The 14,593-nt window shown below is 43.7% G+C and overlaps 1 protein-coding gene across 4 annotated transcripts in view; it reads right to left on the bottom strand.

Annotated features, from left to right (window-relative positions):
• lhfpl2a (LHFPL tetraspan subfamily member 2a) overlaps positions 1–14,593 on the bottom strand; it is a 36,755-nt gene that overhangs the window by 8,725 nt on the left and 13,437 nt on the right. The window contains exon 2 of one of the 4 annotated variants that reach the window (XM_028971460.1): positions 14,297–14,372. The exons of 1 other annotated variant lie outside the window; for it this stretch is intronic. The gene's annotated coding sequence lies outside the window, so the exon portion shown is untranslated. Of the gene's footprint in view, positions 1–6,199; positions 6,269–14,010; positions 14,178–14,296; positions 14,373–14,593 lie in introns of those variants that run through there. 2 more of the 4 variants (XM_028971463.1, XM_028971461.1) reach the window with 2 other exon arrangements.

Below are 14,593 nucleotides of genomic sequence, written 5' to 3'. Positions count from 1 at the left end.
ATATTTATTAGGGTGGTCCTCATATTTATGCAATTGTTTTAGCATTTTTTTTTCTTCCTTCCCATGAGACTCATAAGACAGAGAGCCTGCATCAGTGTGAATCTGGGGTGTGCTCAAGTCAAATTATGGCAGGGCTATGTGTATATACTTGCGATTTCTTCCTGCATTTAGGATATCTACAAATAACTACAAACAATTCGCCATGTGGTACAAATGATAAATGCTGTAAATGTAAAAATGTAAAATGTCTAATACACTGTTCTAATCCATGCTCTGTCTGTATGGCAACTACTCCACTGCTCCTTGCCTTTTCACATTTTCTGTTCTTCAGCCAAAGGTTCAAGATGGTTTGTTGCTGACAGGTATGTCAACATCTAGTTAGCAAAAAGATCGGTGAAAAAACTAGAGCAACTAGAACCTGGAGTGCAGTTGGGTCCACTTTTTTTTTTTTTTACACTCTTACCCCTTCAGGGATAAGTTTTAGATCTTACAATTGCATACTTCTGTATAAGAACAGAATGACCCACATGACTTTATTTGTATCTCCCACCACTTGATTACAAGAACGGGTTCTGCTACTGTGAAAAATACAGAGAACCATTGTTTGGCCAAAGTAGCAGCATTGTTTGGTAAAAGTAACTGTTTTTTTTTTTTTTGCCGACTTCCCTTTTTGATCTATTATCAGTTTTATTGAGGCCTTGGTCAAGGTCACAAAATGTGAATGTAAGTCTGGAGGCACTTATGGATTCCTATCAGGGTTGGAGCCTGAGGAGCAGGGCTGCACCACATCAGGGGTGAGGTGCTGCCCTCCCTGCGGAATCCCGGCCTAAAGCGGATTAACCGACAGGCGTTGTTTTCTGTTATTTCGGGTGATGGAACGGGGGGGTTGCTGACCACAGCTGCGTGGTCAAGCTGGCAGCAGTTAAGAGGCCGTTCGTCAGGGAGACGCACGCTGCGATCAGGCAGCCGCACATCTGCATGAGCTCATTCAGGTCACCACAAGGTCAAGAGAATCTGGGCCTCCACATCTAAAACTGGGAAGGGGAGAGATTTACGCCCCAAAAGGCCAGCCACATGGTAGGCTATCTCCAAAATGTGGCAATCGTCAGGGAGGAGAGGGTACTGAGGTGGGTAATTAACTGTGTGTGTGTGTGTGTGTGTGTGTGTCCACGCTTGTCTCTAAACACTTGACTCGGTTTTGCAGGGTTGCCGGGTTCAGAGGAGGGAAATCTAATCTTCCAGCTGGGCAGACACTCCCCAGGTCCACGCAACATTCCAACATTTTCCCATGGGCCTCTGTGGCCGGTGGGAGTGCCAGGATGGTCCAAAGTGAAGGTAAGCTTAGACGTTTATCTACTGGGATGGGGGTGATATCAAGGTGTCTGCTCCAGGGTGGGATGGAAGGATATGTTATGTTCAACTTCTGAAATGGTACAGGCCATTCTGCAATAATGAAATTTACACAAGGGCACCAGACAGACAGAAACAGACAGACATTAATCACAACAACGCCTGCTGTCTGGATCCCACTGGCAGCTTACATAGACTAAGATAGTGTGCTGGCCTATCCTATAAGATGACTTCCTCTGCTGTATGTCTGATGTCACAACCATAAGCTTATAAGGTCTCTAAGGCCAGCATCACAAATATCTTCATTTTAGGTTCTTCAGTGAACTTCTGATTTGATGACAGCATTTCAGTCTCTTGGCTTCTCGTAACCACATTAAATAAGACAATGGGGACGGTTTTCTAACAGTCCTGAAAATCTCCTATGCTGAACCCATGTAAATGAGAATCTCATGAAGCTCCTTAAGATGATGCCAATAGTGTGCAAAGTAATTATTATGGTCAAAAGAGGTCACTCTAAAGAAACTAATCCAAGAAACAGATTCTATATGTGTACTTTTAATTTACAATTATCATCAACAACAGAAAAAAACAGCTGTCATCCAACGTACCCCCCACACCATTGTACAGAAAAAAAGATACAAAAATTAAACAAATTACAATAAAATAAAATTTACGAGGGTGGGGGTAGTCTCCTCTCAGTTATATAGTATTATAACACTTCGGTGTTTGGGGCTGAAGGTGCCATGTGCTGTGCTGTGTTTCACAATGACAATCACTTTACTTTCACTTTCATCATATGTACATTTGGGAACTAAATGCCAATGCCGGATTCAATCTTGATGATTTAACATACTCATTAAATGGTGACCATATTTGAGTTTTTTTTTTCTTCATTTTTTCATTTTTTCAAAACCCCCGAATATATACAAAAATTGTACTTTGTCTTATGCTTCATGTCTTGTGAGTTGTGCAATGGCATCCTACTTCCTCACCATGTCCAGCCACTGTGACAATATTTTAAAGGTCCCCTATTATAAAAATGTAAGTTTATATTACTAGTTCCCCTAGCTTGTCTTTGGTCCTGCAGTGGCTAGAATGGCGATATGTATAAAGAGTGCTTCAGCCATTCTGCTTCACCATTTAGAGAGCGGCATCTCAGACGGTCGGATCTGGAATTTGGCCCCTTATGCAGTCATAAGGGGAAAGGTTACCTCCCCTTTCTCATACTTTTTCTGCCAAGAGAATTTCCCACCCTGTCCCTAAAAAAGGAACTCTACTGACCATCATGGCTTTGCAGTTGCTCGGTAATTGGATGGAAAAATGAGCACAAATGTATTTTTTAGGTTCCGTCACACGAAGAACCAGTGGGTTAAATTACTGGAAAAATGGCAACATGACTTCCTGTTTGTGTGAAACATGAAGTGTTGATGATGTAATTTCAGTGAAAGCCCTCACACTTCTATAGGCCGCTCTCCTCCTCGTCCTGCCTCTTTCCTCCTCATTATCATTTAAAGCTACACACACCGAAACATTGCATCCTGGGGAAATCTCATTGTGGGACTGGATAAAAGTGGCCATAATTCTGAATTTTGGAAAGAGACTGCTTTAAAGAGCAAAAAAATAAATCATAAAAGGGGAGCTTTAAGAAATGTGCCAATTAGTAATATACTAAAAGTAAAAATATGCTTGGTGGGTAAGGTGGCGGGTAAACATTAAGTAAATACACATGTACACGTCCTGCAGCAGGGTGAATACAGACTGCAGCTGCTGCATCTTATTGAACCCAGATGAACAGAGAGAACGTGAAGACGCGTCTCCTCCCTTTCACGCAGCAGGGAGCTGGAAACCTCACACAGGCCCGAGAGATGCTCGCTTCAGTCAGGCCTCTGGAACGCAGCCGGCTGGAGATGATGTCACTCAGCTGAGAGCGCGGCGCGTTTTACGAGCACAAAGTGAGAATCCCAGAGTTTTCTGTCGGAGGAGCCAGAGCCGCTGTCTCAGACTCCAGGGGGGAAAAATCATCTCAGTCACCCTGGGTTCTGGGGGGTGCCGGGATGTGGGGGGTTAGCGGGAAGAGCAGATTAGTTTACCACAGTTGGATCAGTGCTTGGTGTGTCATATTGGCAAATGTTTTGGCCTGCTTGCAGGCACGGCTTTTGAAGAATCACATGCGCATGACCGATGGGAATGAAGGGAGGGTGCGAGCACCATCTGATGGCTCTTTGACCTGGTCATCCTGGAGCTGCACCAACAAACGGGGTGCTGAGAGCAAATCTGGCCCAGATCTGAGGGCTGATCTCACAATAGACAGCATCCAAAACTGAGTGACTTCATAGGAACACATTGCGAAAAGCTGTCCCAGTGGTGGCACGCCAGCACTTCTGCAGCTTTAAAGTTGTTTTTTGGACCTGCTCTCACACACAAATGTAAAACCCTTACTCATATGATAAATTCCCTGATTCCCACAGTGAAAGAATGCATGAAAGCTCTACAATTAAAACATTAACAATGCTGCACTCAACTACACTCCGTTAACAGGAGACTGGCTCAAACATAAATTATTATTGCTTGTTTTAAAAACAGCAGTGTCTGATAACTATACCCCTATGTCACTGGTCAGGTTTAATAGGTTATATGTGACATATCGCTGACAATCAAAAAAAAAAACTTTTATGGCCTATTGCACAACTCTACAACAAACACTGTGGTGGATGGGCATACCGTTAACTACGACCTCGCAAAAACACAGACTATACAAAGACCAACAGTATATATCTGACTTTTCATTAAACTTTGACCTTCCTGACAGAGGATATGGGTCCATCTGACAGATGTGTTCATGATTTACATGATAGTGTTCTACACTCAAGACAAATCAAGATAAATTTAGATAAAAGGGGAACCTTTTTAAATATATCATCCACCTTCGGCAGTCCAAATCAATGCATGCTATAAAGGAGCTATAAAAAACATGGACTTCACACTGCCTTCACACACACACATTTACATTCTATTAAACTTAAACTCAGACCTTCCTGTACTTCTGGCTCCAGCGTTACTCTGATTACCTGGGCTTTGGGAGGAGCAGTTAATGTGGTTTCAGTGCTGCCGGTGCTTTTATGTGGGTAAGTTCAGGAGGGCAAAGCTCAACGGCCCAGGTTAACAACCAGTGGGAAAGGAGACGGTCATGATTCATTGCCATCCGGGGCTCTGTCGCATAATGACATGCCAACAATATATCTAACACACACTGCAATTAAAGTCCTCAGCCTGGCGCCTTTTCAGTGCAGTGCTGCTTTTCAGTCAAGGAACTGAAAAGATTTTCCTGGAAGCCTGAAGAAGAAGACGAGATGCTGTAAAATCCTGCCACGCAGAAACCTGCCCCCCCAAAACAAGCCAGCAGAGACAGCCGAGAGTGGTGTTTACAGGAAAGAGCGAGGCTCCTTTGTGATCAGGGCTTCATAATGATGATAGAGTCCCAGAGGAATTCCTGACTCACTGAAATGTCTTCTTTATGAGAATGGAGATGAATCTCATTTCACTTTTTTTTTCCCCTCAAAAAATGTTGATGACAGATACGGACATAAATATATATACTAATGTTAACATGCACTTTTAGTACCTTTATAGATTATGGAATTATATCTGCTTGTGTTAGAAACCCCCCAGCATGTGCACATTCTTTTCTGGCTACCAACCTAGCTGTCTGAGAAACAAGAGCAAAATCCCGAAGGTACAGGTCAAAGGTCAAAGCCAATTTGCACAAGATATAATGGCAGAACCATGCTGGTAAAAATGAAGGCACAAGAAAATGGAAAAAAGGTTGTTACTCTCAAATAACATACAGTATTTCCATAGCCTACACTAATATAAAGCCCACATTTATATTTCAACAAGTAACATTATGAATTTGCATCTGTGATTCAGACCAATAGTCTGCACTAATTTACCATGCTTTGTTGTCAACTATACAAAGGAAGTGAAGGGGGGTCAAATCTCAATATGAAGCGCAAACAAAGCTGACATCATCTGGGAACTACCTAAGATAAATTGTCCCCACAAGGAAACTGCAACTAATGCACATTGGATACAGATTATCTCAAAGGAGTCCCACCACCTTTTGAACAGCAGTTCAAAATAACCCAGTTAATCACAACTAGAGGTTAAGGAAGCGTTCCCCCCGTAATCAGAAGGTTGCCGGTTCGAATTCTGAGCCGCCAAGGTGCACTGAGCAAAGTACCGTCCTCACAAACATCTCCCCGGGCGCCGGCCATAGCTGCCCACTGCTCACCATGGGGTGATGGTTAAAAGCAGAGGACACATTTCATTGTGTCACCATGTGCTGTGCTGCAGTATATCACAGTGACAATCACTTCACTTTGACTTAATATGCTGAACATTTGGTAAATAAGGCGGGTTCCATTTGAGATCACCCAGCTAATACTGCTCTGTTCTTTATAACAATGTTAGGATATCCTTCAGTAAAAATGAATTGTAAACCGTACCAGCTCGTGTGTCGCAATAATTTCCCGCTCGTCAAATTGCCACAGTGACTCACACTGACCTAACAGCATCATCCAGAGCACAGTCCGATGTGTGTTGATGTCATAGCAACAGGCAGTCATCACATTTGAAATGAATGCATTCATAAAAGCCATCTGGGCCCATCTGAGTCAATCCAGGGTCAGTATATGGACAAATAATTACAGTTCAAAGATGTGTGGTACATCTAGTAATACAAACAGTTTAATAGTAAGACAGACACACACAAAAACACGGTTTAATAATGTACATAGTACAGATAAACAAAAACAGTACATTAATAGTAGAAGAGTAATAATGATCAGACCTGTTTGGTGTATATTCCCTCTCATGAAGAAAGCCGAGTGACCCAACTGCCCGACTGCCTCACCATGACTTCAGATCCCTTGCATGAGATCCTCCCCTAGCTCCACCCACTCTCCAACTGTCAAATGGCCAGGATCGGAGCCAAGCCACACCCCCTTGAACCGTGTGCGCACAGCAGCCGCACTGTATCTGGGTTAAGATAACAGAGGCTCAGCCTCTCAGGGCCGCCACCCCCTCCCCACCCCTGTCACCACACCTCCCTCCACATCTCAACACCGGCCAAGACCTCACATGTTTCCATTCATACAATCCTGCCTCATTGCGGTCCACACTGCACGAGTGCTGGGACTTTAATGGCCGATGAAGGGACCTTGGTATCGTGGCTCACGGGCAACATGCCACCCCACCCTGTACCCCCAAAAAGGGCTAACCCTTAAAGATCAAAGCTCGCATAGGGAAGCCCGTACTGCCCATATTACTGCCTGTCTGCGTGAGCTTTACCATACACGTTCTGTTGGATTCCTAATGCTGGGCACACCAGCTGCGAAGCCAAGGTTAACCTGAATAATTAAAGAGAAATACTGTGCCCTGCCCGGTCTGACTCATGGCGAAATGCTGCTCGGTTTTTATGAACTGCTGCAGCAGAAGGTCAGGGCAGAGAGCGGGAGTTCTGAATTCCTAATCTTATTACAGGCCTTCATGTCGGTCTGTGCTTTCACCGGTTAGGCTGCAGCTCATGTTTGTACACAGCTCCCTGAGAGTCTGACGGGACTCTGTGAGTGTAAACCAGACAGAAAAATGACTGAGGGAGCTACTTCACACAGAGGCAACAATCCCTTGAGGACCTAGCAGTATGGTTCTGTAAAGAAAAGCCTTGATCTGGATAAAGCAGCCTCTCTGTCCACTCAAACATCAGAAGATGGATGAGCAATCCCTGCTGGACATTACTCATGTCTGGGAACAGAGTCAGAAATCCCTTCAGCAGCTTTATACAACATCAGGCTGACGTTCACAAAGCAGTGGAATGACGCAGAGCTGCAAGTCAAAACTCAGCGCAGATCACGTCAGGTAGAGCCAAAGGACTGCACTGTGCGTCAAGTGAAACCCATCAACCCCATCAACCCATGTCAGCGGTTAAGGCGCTACCGTTAGAAACTGTGTTAGCGTTGACATTAAATAAGATAAATAAGGGAGACGGCGCTCAACTGTGCTGAACTGCAACACCTTGCTTTCTCAGTTGAGCGCGAATGACAAATCCAAGGACGTTTCTGGATAAATACAGAGACAGCGTGTTCAGAGGAGTATTAACAATGCTGCCACCATGGTTTGAAAAATGCGAGCAGTGAGCTGGTGGCAAATTATGCAAAATAATTTCTATTGAATGTGTCAAGGTGAATAAACAGACGTATTGTTTACCAGGGCAATTTTATGTTTGAACTTTAAATGAATAAAATCACATCTATGTGATGTTCTAGTCAGTTCTCACCTTCCCCTGTATCTGTGATCCAGGTGTGAACTAGGGCTGCAACAACGAATCGATTAAATCGATAAAAAAATAATCGATTACTAAAAGAGTTGGCAACGAATTTCCTAATTGATTCGTTGTGTCGTGCAACGCGGAGACATTTGATTATTAAAAAAAAAAAACGCGGAGCGGAGTGAACACACTCGGTCTCTCTCACGCACAGATGCTAGCAGAGTTTGGCGCCTCATAGACAGCGCGGAGTAAAAATCCGAGCGGAGGCAGAGGACAGATACATGGCGGAGGCAGAGAATCCAGCACCTGAAACGCGGGTTTGATGAGGAGGAAGGGAGTTCAGCAGCAGGGGAAGTCGCTACAGAATCCTACTTCTGTTCCGTTTTGAACGTAATGTCCCTGGTGCTGGTGTTTTACTCGTTATGACAAGTTAGCGTTAGCGCGTTAATAACAGTAGTAAAGCAGGGGTGCTATAGTTACTTTGCACTTTGCATTAAAAGACTAAAGACGTGTTTTTATTCACTAGCCTTTTTTGGACCATTCATTTTTCAATCTGTTGACATGTATAGCTACACTGCAAAAAAAGCTTTTCTTACCTAGTAATTTTGTCTCGTTTCCAGTCCAAATATCTAAAAAAAAAATCAAGATTACTAGACAAGAAAAATGCCATGAGAAAATTAAGTGACGCTTAAAACTTCTGTTTGAGATTATATCTCATTAAGATTAGTTTTCATACCCCATTGGCAGATAATTTTGCTTGTTTTAAGCAAACAATCACTTAATTTTGAGGTGTTTTTTCAGAAAACAAGACATTTCTTATGCTATTTCATGCGTCTAGTATCTTGATTTAAGATGTGTTTAAATGTGGTGTATAAATGAACCTTGCACTTACTACATTGATGGTAATAATTTAATGAATAAGCTTCAAGTGAGCTTGAGAGAGAGAGAGAGAGAGAGAGAGAGAGAGAGTAAGTGTGTGCGTGTCTGTGTGTCAGTGTGAGAGTTTGTGAGTGTGTGCATCTGCAGTGTAGTGTAGAGAAAAAGTTCTGACATTTAAACAAATCCTGTTAAATTTTCTGATTTGTATTGTTCTTTATTTTTTTATAAATTATTTATCGTTCTGGCAGCTCAGGTGGCACTTTATTAAAAAAAAAAAAAAAGTCTATATATTTGGCAGATGTAAAGCATACATGTGTATTTTTTGTGTTAGTCCATTTTTATTTTATTTTATTATTATTATAACAGCTCAAGGAGCAACATGTTTGTGCACTTTCTAAAGATTTTAGTTCTGTTTTTGAATAAAGGGTTGGAAATGAATGCTTTTCTTGTTTTTTGTTTTTTATCTGATTCTATGATTCGACAGATTAATCAATTATTAAAATAATCGTTAGTTGCAGCCCTAGTGTGAACACTAAAAGCATCAATCAATTATCAAACGAGTCACAGATTTGCCTAAACAGCAACAGAGAACAGGCCAGGACCCGAACCCAGGTCTCCTTGCTGTGAGGATTCACTGACCACTGCGCATCTGCGCTGGCATTCACCCCAAAACAATGACTATTCAATTGTAAAACTAGGACTTACCTGGTTCAGAGTTCAGACATTATGATTTTAAGCCTGATTTTGAGATTGCATATGGTCGCTGACCACAATGACATGAGTGTATCATTTCCTGTTTGACTTATCAAGTGCTTCTTTGAGAAAGTGGAAAAAATGATAGAGTTTACTAAGGAGGCCAAACCTGATCCTTCCCCATTAATGACTTTGACATTTCCAGAGAGAGGATCTTAAAAGAGGATCTTTTGAGATCCTAAACCAGTGCTGGTTTACAAGGTGTGAAGATTACAAGTTACAGATCTACGTCTGCACATGAACTGTACTTTCACTTCTATCCCTGTTATCGTGACTTTCTTACTTTCTGATTAATGGACACAGAGAGAGCTCAAGTCCTTCAAAAGAAATAAGATGAAAGAAATTTAACCAATAAACATGTAGACAGACTGCCCCAAACTGCCCCTATATTCAACTACCATGACACCACTGAGCCCATTTAATACTGGACAAGTCCATCTATGGGACACACATTTTCCACTTAGGCTTAACACAGATGAACCCAACGGGACACGGAGGGCTCATGGAAAACATCATGTGTGCTAAATTACAAAGACAGGAGCCAGTGTGCTGAACCTATCCAGTCTGGCCTACTGAAAGTGTAGTGGAAAGTGATAAGACAGACATGTGGAAAATTGGTCTTTTCTGGCTGAACTGCGGGTCTGTTAGGTTTCCAGCCGTCAGTAAACTGTAGTGCAATTCAGTCCAGTTTATGGTCCGAGTGCATAACTGTAAGCGTGTGTAATGACCCCCCAACTCCTTGATGTTTTATTTAAGTGAATTTCACCTATTGAGACCCAGGGAAATAAACGGCCAGGAAATGGCTGAAGAGCATTCTGACACTGTTTGAATCACAGCCCCCTTTCTCTGCAGGCAATCAGACCACCTTCAAAACAAAGCAGACAGGATCCTAATGGAAAGAGAAATGCAAGCCATCTGGAGTCCAAGGCCACCCCAGGCCTTCCAGAGTCAACAGTTGGAGAGGCTTCAACGACAGGATGTCTTAAAGGTGGTAAAATCTTACACATTGCACTTCCCAAATTTTTACTCCATCAAATGAATCACTCCTGGGTGATCTTTTTTATTCACACCTCCAAAGCGCAATCACAGGGAGAGCAAAAATTGATTTTTCTTTTCATTTTTCCATTGAAATTTGCATATATTGAACACGGGACAAAACTGTGTATTTAAGCAGCATTATGCTGAATACCATTATTGTACTGCTGTAGGTATAATAAAATCCATACTACACACACACACATAGTTTAACATTTCCATGGCTCTTCTCTTTAAATCGAGGCAAAATGGTCACGGCTGGACAGATGAAACCATCAGCCTGGAAAACTAACCCTCAATTTAGACAGCAGCATGCTGAGCCTCCTACACGCACACCCAAACATGGCTGGGAAGGGTTAGGAGACCTTGCACAAAGCGTTCCATAAGCACGCATAGTTGGGGACCGTTAATATCTCAGGCAATGTTTAACACAAGATAGAACCTGCACGGTGGAACGGAAGGCCGTGGGAAAGGCTGCAGGCTTGTCGCTAGGGAAGGAATGCCTGCACTCCCGTTTCCAACGGGTCAACTGAGAACACCTGCAGGGCTTCGAGAACCAATGGACTCGTCCGCCGCGGAAGTACACAGCACTCATTATAGAACCGAAGGGACAGACTGGGGGGAGTGAGAGTGGTTTACATAGACCTGGATGTCTGGGATGAAAAATAACCCCACCCGTACTCCAACTCCCAAACCTCTCTTGAGGTGAAATATGTTTCAAGACCAGTCATCATTATGGCCAGGGTGGTTACCTAATGAACGGACTGAGAGACCTGATCCTGGATCAACTGCAATCAACAGGAACCTCTTTTCCGCTGTTATGGCCTGCAGCTTCCTGGAATCTGCCTCCAATTCCATCTTCCATCTTGAACAATCATTCAGCCAGCGAACATCTGCTAACTCCATCCTCAGCTGGATAACACACTCATGCTTTTCATTTTGCCTCAAGACTGTATGACAAAGCAGGAGAAGTGTGGGAGGGTGTGGGGGTCTATGAAGTAATTTGGGGGGTTGAGGTGAATGGTGTGATAGCACCAAAAAAAACCACCCCAGCTTGCCAGGTCCTCTGAGACTGGTATGTGCCAAGTGTGATACAAAACAAAGACCATCTGACACACCACATCCTCTCAAAGTGGGTGGCCAGCCAGGACTCCCTTGGGAGTCCCAGACCCTGAGCAAGAGAGAGCGGGTCACTCTGAAGACCTACCCTGAAGAAAGAGGAGATTGTGCTGTTCAATGAAGCAGGTTCCTTTCTCTAAATTGAATCTTTCATCAGACCGTTCAATACCTAAGAGTATGAACACAAGGTGCGATATCTGGCAGAGGCATCCAGTCATCTGCTCAATCTTTTTTGGGGGAAAGACACTTTTAAATAATCCAAGATTTGCTTCAATCTGAATACTGAGCTTTATTGTGTCTGTGTGTATTTTCTTAACCAATATTTTATGAAGCTGTACGTCTGACCCGACTCTGCTCCACATGGAGGGGGTCGGGCGAGGGGCCTCCTAAATCCAGCTCCCCTCAACATTCCGAAGTGCCTTGGACTGTTGGAACTGATTTAGGAGCACTGCCACTGACTGCTATTACGTGAGGGGAGGCCACGGAGACCAGAGGAACTTCGTTCCCTCTCTGACTCTAACAGAGCATCTATTATGCTTAACAATTTCTGGCTCCTCCTTAACCCCAACAAATGCCTGCAGGGGAAGAAAAGCACCCTCCCAACCCCACCCCCTCACCCCTGCGCTCCAGCCTTCCTGAATGGACCCTGAGGCTACGCGGTGAATGGCATTCTGGTCCACTCACAGCCATTGTTACTCTGCTTTTGTAAGTGCTGCTTAATCTTGCTTGACCCCAGGGTCTGTACCTCCACCAGCCGAACAATGGCTTCCACAGCATCTGCGTGAGCTGAGACCATAGCCAGTTTAGACAAGAGCTCCCTGAGGTAAACGTGAACCAGTGTGTGCAACCCGTCAGCATGGGACAAAACTTTCCATTGAACCTGCGTGTGTGAGGGGGAAGAAGGACATTCAAGCAGGAAATCTCAGGTAAAGGCTGAGTGTTCACCATTCCAAATATATAATCTGTCAATAGATGAGGAGGCGCTGTAACAGGACCAATGAAAAGAAAAGAAAACCAAAAAAAAAAAAAATGGATGGGTAGAAGGAGATGAAGTGTAAATGGGGCGTTTAAGAACAGCACCAGATCTGACAGAAAGTCTTGTGGGCTTTTGTGATCCACTTAGGGATAAGAACCTTGGCTGGTTTCCACTTACCATTGCCTGAGAGAAACCACACACCCAAAAACTGCAACTTTTGTGAACACACCACTAAATGTGAGAGTCAAGTGATTGTCATTGTGAAATACAGCACAGCACACAGAGCACACAACAAAATGTGTCCTCTTATTTTAATCCATCACCCTTAGCGAGCAGTGGGCAGCCATGACAGGAGCCCGGGGAGCAGTGTGTGGGGACGGTGCTTCACTCAGTGGCACCTTGGCGGTTCAGGATTCAAACCGACAAGCTTCTGATTACGGGGCCGCCTCCTTACCGGTTAGGCCAACCAATGTCTCACCTACCCAAAGACATCATCTCATAATCTACTGATTAATTAACTCAATTGCATTCTCAGGTCATTCCCTGTGTTTTCAAAGTGAGGAGAGGGAAAAACTTCCTGAAGACTATCTGGCACTGTCTGTGAGAGAGACACTGAAAGGAACCAACTGCTGCTGGGAACATTTCCCAGCACCTTAACCGCATGCAAACAGCAAGCCTGTGAACCAAGACTCCCCCACTGACTGAAAGCGAAGACCTCACGCACCCAGAAGAAGAGTGCAGCACTAATGAACTGAATGCGATGAATCTTTCATGTCATGGTGATAACACGCCGCCCACTCACGAACTCCCTGGATGTGTGCAGTATATGAGGGAGCAGGAAGAGACCAGCATAACAGGAACTGGGGGCCCAACACATGAAAAAGCCCTATTTTCAGAGCACCCTGATAGCACTGACTATTCTGTTTATTATTATAGGGAATTTCCGCTTTGGAATGACCTTAGCAGGCGGGACACATGAACAATCCCACACGTTCCATTGTCTCTTTGAATATTGCAAAAACATGGGTTCTCCAATTCCTGCTGCTTCCACATAAATACACCGGGCAGATCTTCTGTCTGTGTCACAGCAGGAGGCAAAGGACAATTGCAACAGGCATTTCTCCATGTAGACCAAGTGCCATTCGTTTCCTTGAGGGGTTACTCTGAATGTCATGAACTCCAGTAGACTGTGTTGGGACACTGAACACAATACTCTCTTTCAGGTTACCGCCCGGCAAATACCTGATTAAACTGTACCTGATTTTTTTTTTGCAGCAAGAGACTTGCTGTTTTCAAACTGTAACATCACATTTTATGCTACTGTTTCTAGCACGGACGAACAAGTGGGCTTTCAAGTGTATGGATGGGAAAATAGCAATCAGGTCTCTGACCGCCAACCAAGCTTGCCTGCATCATCGTGAAATGAATGGCTCAAGGTGGCAGCTAATCTAGCATCACATGGCTTGAACTGCTTGTAAGAAATATTACATGAAATCCTCTAAGCCGTGGCCTACTTGCTCAAGGGTAAAACAATCCATAGCATACTGTAAACCTATACATGCTCCAAACCTACACATTTGATTTGCCTGGTGCAAAGAGGTCCCAAATTCAAAGCATGCCAGTCATTATCTTCTCTTGCATCAAAGCAGAGGCGCAACCCTTCACTGATGAACAGAAGGCGGATTTTGTGCTATACTTTTTGGCACAGGGATTGGAATTCTTCTGTAGTCCTAGAAAGAAACAGCACAGGCCTGCAAGACAGCTGAAGGCGAGACAAAAGAAAATGTTCTAGTCTTCAGAACCACAAAAAGACCTTCTGTGCCCCATATGTCTGTTGGTTACAAACAGTCCAGACTGACCTTTCCAGAGGCTTTCCCAGACAGAACAGCAGATCCCTGACAGGATGGTTATGCAAGAGCCTTCTTCTCTATGGACCTATGGAGGGATACATGATAAATATTTTAAAAAGCTCCAATTAAAATCACAAAACCATTTTATCTCTAGAGAGAACTTTCGTTAACCAGAACTTTCTGTCTCCTTTGGCCTGAACTCCTTTCCCCTTCCCCACATTGTTTTTCCACATAACCTGCATTTAACCTACAAAGTACAAATACAAATAGTATGCATGTCTGAGTCCGTATGGCAACCACAGGCTC

This window comes from Denticeps clupeoides, chromosome 3 (genome assembly GCF_900700375.1).
Source record: "Denticeps clupeoides chromosome 3, fDenClu1.1, whole genome shotgun sequence".
NCBI classification, from domain to species: domain Eukaryota; kingdom Metazoa; phylum Chordata; class Actinopteri; order Clupeiformes; family Denticipitidae; genus Denticeps; species Denticeps clupeoides.
The sequence above is the reverse complement of the archived record's forward strand: the minus strand, read 5'-3'. Positions and strand labels throughout refer to the sequence as shown.